Source organism: Biomphalaria glabrata, chromosome 12 (assembly GCF_947242115.1).
Source record: "Biomphalaria glabrata chromosome 12, xgBioGlab47.1, whole genome shotgun sequence".
NCBI classification, from domain to species: domain Eukaryota; kingdom Metazoa; phylum Mollusca; class Gastropoda; family Planorbidae; genus Biomphalaria; species Biomphalaria glabrata.
This window is the reverse complement of record NC_074722.1, coordinates 37,610,061-37,616,060: the sequence shown is the minus strand read 5'-3', so window position 1 is coordinate 37,616,060 and position 6,000 is coordinate 37,610,061.

The window sequence follows — 6,000 nt, the reverse complement described above, 5'->3', positions numbered from 1 at the left end:
AAATTGGTGAAAAAAACATTCTAAAAAATTTTTGAAAATGTTCCTTTAAATAAGTATTGCCAAACTATATATATATATATTTTTTTTAAAGACTTATGAGTTATTAGCATACATTTTTATTTATATTATTTTTGCAACAATTTTTCTCTTAAGAACCTAAGACAAAGGAGCTCCATCCTATATCCTACGATATTTTTGGGGGTCTGCTAGAGTTACAAAAATGTACATATAATGAAGCAAATTTGGTTTCTATTTAAGTACAGAGAACAAAGTAAGTATGTGTATGAAGAGCTTAAAAAATTATTTCATTTTGGCATATAACTCATTTTAAGATTACATTTATTATTATTATTATTTATTGTAATAGTGTTGTTGTTTTTTTCTGTTTCTGTTTTATTTTTTAACAATTTAGTAGTCCATTTGGTCCATTTCCATGAAATCCTGTCCTGTTTGGGTTGTCTTGAAAATTTATTAATTAGGTCAAAGGGATGTAACCAAAAGAAATTTCCACCTTGCATCTTCCAGTCCTAATTGTCTCTCTTGTTGAAAAAAGAAATTAATAAATAGTTTATAGGTAATTTTTAGTAATTATAATTTTAAAGCAAATAAATGATGTATTAAATACATACACATGCAAATTTTTAATAGTTATTACTTATACAAAACCACACACCCATACATTCAAACTTATTTTCTTCATTGTTTAAAAAGACTTTGTAAATTGATAATTTATGATACAAATGGAATCTACCAATTCATGATAGAAATTAAGGATTCCTTGGTTAATATATAACATATGTACATACAATGGGTCGATGTAAAATTACATTTGGGGTTAGCCTTTATAGTGTTCAATTTTAAAATCAACTATATTTCTATATATTATATCTAAATCATTAGGGTTAAAATTGGCATTATGGTACACAGCTTTAAGTCTTTTGTTCCATACTAAGTTTCTGTATTCTGATACAGTTATTAAGTTAAAATTATGTATCATCCTATTTTTTAGTTTTAGGTAACTTATTTAAGAGAATAGATAAATTAATATTCACATTGGTTTCACAATTTCCTTCTAATAAATCTCTTACAGTATTTCTAACATTACTAAATAAAGAACATTCTAGATATAAATGCTTTTCATTGTCACCATTAACAGATTGACAAAATTTACAATATTTTACACCAGGTTTTTTCTTTGAAAATGGAGTCATCCCAAAGATAAGTCTGTAAGATATTTCTTTAGCTTTTGTTGCAATGTGTTTGTTATGGAGGTTAGTAAAAGTGTCTTTAAAATCTGTTATATATAAATCTTTTCCCCATTTAATCCTAATAGCTAAATTTTCTTGTAACTGTTTTTTTAATGTTGTGTATATTTCTTTATAATTATTGTGTATTAAAGGTTCATTGCCAGAAAGAGTTCTTGAGATGGATCTGTAAAAAGGATGTAAGTTTGTGCCAAAATAGTGTGGAGTGTTGTTTTGTATTGGAATTAAATTGCTTAATCTCAAACCATAATAGTATATTGTAAGGGGGAAATCATTTGGATTCTTAACTACTTGACCTATGAATTTTAAACTGAGTGCACATATTTTAGTTTTGATGTCTTGTAAATTGATCCCCCCATCCTCTTTGTTTTGAATGATTGTAGTATGTTTGATGTTTCTAAGTGTGTTTTTGAAGATGAAACTTCTAATTATGTTATTTAATTGAAATATGTATTTTGTAGGGGGTTCTATAATATTGGCTAAATAGACTATCTTTGGGATGACCAAATTGTTTATAAGGATGGCTCTACCAAAAATAGTAGAACCTGTGTGCTTGTACATGTTCACTATATTGGATGCCTTAATAATAATATTTTTCCACTGATCTTCACAGAAGAAAAAAGAGTTACTATTGTATTCTATACCACATATTTTGATTTTATTTACAAGTTTAAAAGAATATTTTTCCTTAAATCTCCACTTCCTTACACCCATTATTGAGGATTTATTTATATTAATTTTAGAACCACTGGCATGGCCAAAAATTGTAAACTTTTTAACTATGTTATTAATATCATTTTCAGAGGAGGGAAAAAATGTTGTGTCATCGGCATAAGCCTTAACTTTGACTACCGGGATGGGTCCCGGGATTTTTGTTCCTTTGATAGATGGGTCTGACCTAATAGATTCTAGAAAGGGTTCTAGACAAAGGATGTATAAAAATGGGGATAAGGGACAGCCCTGTCTAACAGATCTTTGAATTGGAAAGGATTGGCTTAAAGAATGCTTGATTATTAGTCTACTGTTAGCATTGGCGTAAATTAATTTAATAAATTTTATTACAAAAGAGCTGATTTTACATTTTTCTAATACTTTAAAGAGATAATTATGGCTGACTCTATCAAAAGCTTTCTCTTGATCTACAGATAACAAGGAAACGCTAGAGTTTTTTTCATGACTGTACATGATAAAATCTCAAATGAAATGTGTCATTCCATCAATACTCCTGTCGGGGTGGGTGCAGTATTGGTCTTGTCCTACGAGCTGGGGAATGAAGGGTTTAAGTCGTTTAAAAATCATTTTTGTCAGTAGTTTATAGTTTGTATTGAGTAGTGAGATGGGCCTGTAGTCACTTGGAGAACTGTTATCTGTTGTTTTTTTTTTACTAATAGTGTAATATATGCTTCGTTGAAATTTTTTGGAAGTTGTCCTGTTTTAAACGCGTCACTATACAGTCGCAGTAGTAGAGGGCTTATTAAAGGAAAAAAAGTCTTATAGAACTCAAATGTCAGACCGTCCGGTCCGGGAGATTTATTGTTTTGTGTCGAGTCTAGTGCTGTTTGGAGTTCGTCTAGAGTAAATGGAGTCCCCAAAAGTTCTTCGTCGGTCTGCTTCAACTGTTTACAATATTTTAGAAAACATTCTTGAGCCTCCTTGTTTATAGGTTCCATCTGGTAGATATTTGTAAAATGACTTATGAAAACATCTTTAATTTTGTCTTCGTCTTCAACTTTGGAGCCATGTCTATCAAGAACACTTGTTACGCATTTACTAGACTGAACATTTTGTTCAATCGACAAGAAAAGTTTGTTTGGGCCTTCTTGACTTAAATAGTTCTTACATCTAACTTCTGCTCCTTTGTAGATGTAGTTATTTAATTCTTCCAACTTTAATGAGGCTTGAGTTCTATCTATTTCGTCTTCAGCGTGTAATAGTGTGTGCTTCAGTTTTTCTTGTTCTTCTTTTCTACGTGTCTGTACCAGTGTTGATATGACCTGACATTGTTGTTTTATTGAATTTTTTACCAGTGACCATGTTGTTGTTAGGTTAAAATTTGGATTGTTTGTATCTTGTAAGCAAGACTTAAATGTGTTTGAGATTAATTCTATAAAAAGAGGTATTTCTAGAAGAGAATTATTAAATTTCCAATGACTAGTTTTCCTATTCTTTTTTTTACTTTCCTTACTTATCGTAACTATTATTGCCTTGTGGTCGGAATATTCCAGAGACTCTTCCAAATGAGCTACCTTACTTATATGGTACTCCGTTGGTACGTAAATTCTGTCTAGTCTGGAAGTTACGGGATAAGCTTTATTCACCGAAGTAGTGTCCTGACCTGTGGGATTTACACTCCTATACGAATCAAGTAATTTGAATTCACTCTCAATGTCTTTCAAGAAATTATTAATGGTAGTGTACATCTGTGAAGGAAGATTCACCGTTGTTGTGTACTGCTTGTCTAGTGTGGACGTGATGTAATTAAAATCCTCTCCTAAAATTAAACTATCCCCTCTGTATGTGTCGTGTAATTTTTCACACAAATATTCAAAAAATTCCCGTTTTTCTGTTTTTTTTCGCTGGTGCATAGATGTTAGCCAGTGTAAATGTTTCATTTCTTGTTTCTACTTTTATGATGACTACTCTCCCTTTATTGTCACTATACTTGTGGACTATTTTAAACCTATCTGACACCTGAAAAATGGCTACCCCCCCTGGATCTGCTACTATAACTAAAACACCCTTCCTTAAAACCCATATCTGTTGTGTATGTGTGTGCTTTGTGGTCTGTACCTAAATTTGTCTCTTGTAAAAAAATAAAGTCTGGTTTGTACTTTCTAGATAAATGAACTACATATTTTTGTTTGTTTGTGAGTCCGTGAATGTTGAGAGACAAAACCGTGATGACCTCCATGATTTGTTTTGTTTCGAGAGCTAGGCTCTAATCTAACGTGTCCAGTAGTTTTCATTTTTGTGTGTGTGTTAGACCCTGTGCTACTTTCGCCTTTTTAGGGGGGTGAAAGGGTACCCTTCCCACTGTCCATACGTTTTTCAGGTGATGTACCTTTTTTTTTTTGCTTTTCACTGGTTCGAACCCGTCTTCATCTACCTCAGGGGGTATAGCCTTGGTCTGCCCCTTTTCACTATCTTTTTTTAAGACTGACGCATATGTGTTCTTTTTACCTTCCAAGGACCTCTCAACGTCCTTTTTTGGGACCCCTAGGGGTAGCCCTGTTGTGACATTGGTTTGACCAATGGTCTTCCTTCTGGCAGAACCAACATTGCTGCCTTCTCTCAGGTGTAGTGATTAAGACCTTGTAAGTCCTGGGGTCTTCCTCATACTTCAGTTGTGTGTTGTGGGGTAGCTCGGTACCCTTGCGGGGTTTAATCCAAGCCGCCCACTTGTCACTAACCCCTAGCCTAAAAGATTCTATTTTGGAGCCTTCTGCAGCGAATGTACTGAAAATCTCTTGAATTTTTTTCTTTGAAATGGTGGGTGACACCCAGTGAAGCGTCACTTTTATTTTCTCTTCCTCCAGGGTGGTAACTTCCACCCTGAAGGTGTCTTCGTTTCCGAAGACCTTTCCTATGATCCTGTTCCTCACCACCGGTGAGGAAACACCCAGAAACCATAGGAAAGGGTTCTCAAACCGGTACAGGGAACCCACCTCCTCTGGCCCGAGCCTCAAGGCGGCGACGATGGACGCCATCGAAGCTCGAACTGCTCCCTGTCCGGACAGTTTTATTAGTAGAGTACCTGGTTGGTGGACCAAGCCACCCTCCAGATTCTTTTTTTTTTCTATTAGGAATGTCTTTAAAGACATAGTAGAAAGAAAAAAAAGGAAATGACAAAAAAAAAAAAAATAATCAAAGAACACACTCCTTAAGAAGTAAATTTTAGGCACAACACTCCTAGCACTTCAAAAGAAAACACAATAAAATGTAAAAACCGTAAATCCAAATGAATCGAAACTCCAAAGAAAAAAAAAAAAAAAAAAAAAAAAAAAAAAACAAAGAAAAAATACTTCCAATAGATATAGATTAAACAGTGGAAACAGAGGCCTAAAATGCTTCCTCGACCTGAGAGACCTTGCTGATCATGGTACCTCCTGTGCCAGGTAAGTAAGTCTGGTGATCATGAATCGTCCTTTCAGTATTTGTACTCTATCGGCGGCTACATGATTTTATTAATTTGTTGATTTAGATATAGATATAGGAAAGCTTATAACTCATTGCATATTTTAATGTCTTAATTTTTTTTTTTTTTTTTTCTATTCGTCCACCCTATTCACTTCGCATAGGGCCTATAATTACCTAAGGCCGGCCCTGCTGCGGAGATAAATTGTGTGTTTCCTTTCTGACACCAAAAAGATAATAAGATGATTTTTTTTTCTTACTTACCTTATTGTACACGTTTTTTTTTTTTTAATAAGTAATTTTTTTTTCTGCATCTGTCTACGACGTTAAATTATTTGCCAGCAAAGTCATTATGTAAATATACTATAGTAAGGACATATGTATTTCCACCTTGAATAAAATTAAAATCTTGTGTACATATGACTCTACCTTTTTATTCGTTAACTCTTTTATCCGCTCATAAGAAATCTGTTTCTTTTCTTCTTCTTTGTACTAAAGAAAAAATAATAAAGAGGTGAAAGTTCAACTGAAGGTAAAGGTTACGATGATGTGTAGAAAATAGATATGATTGCTCTATGCTGGTGTTGACACACTTTTGGAC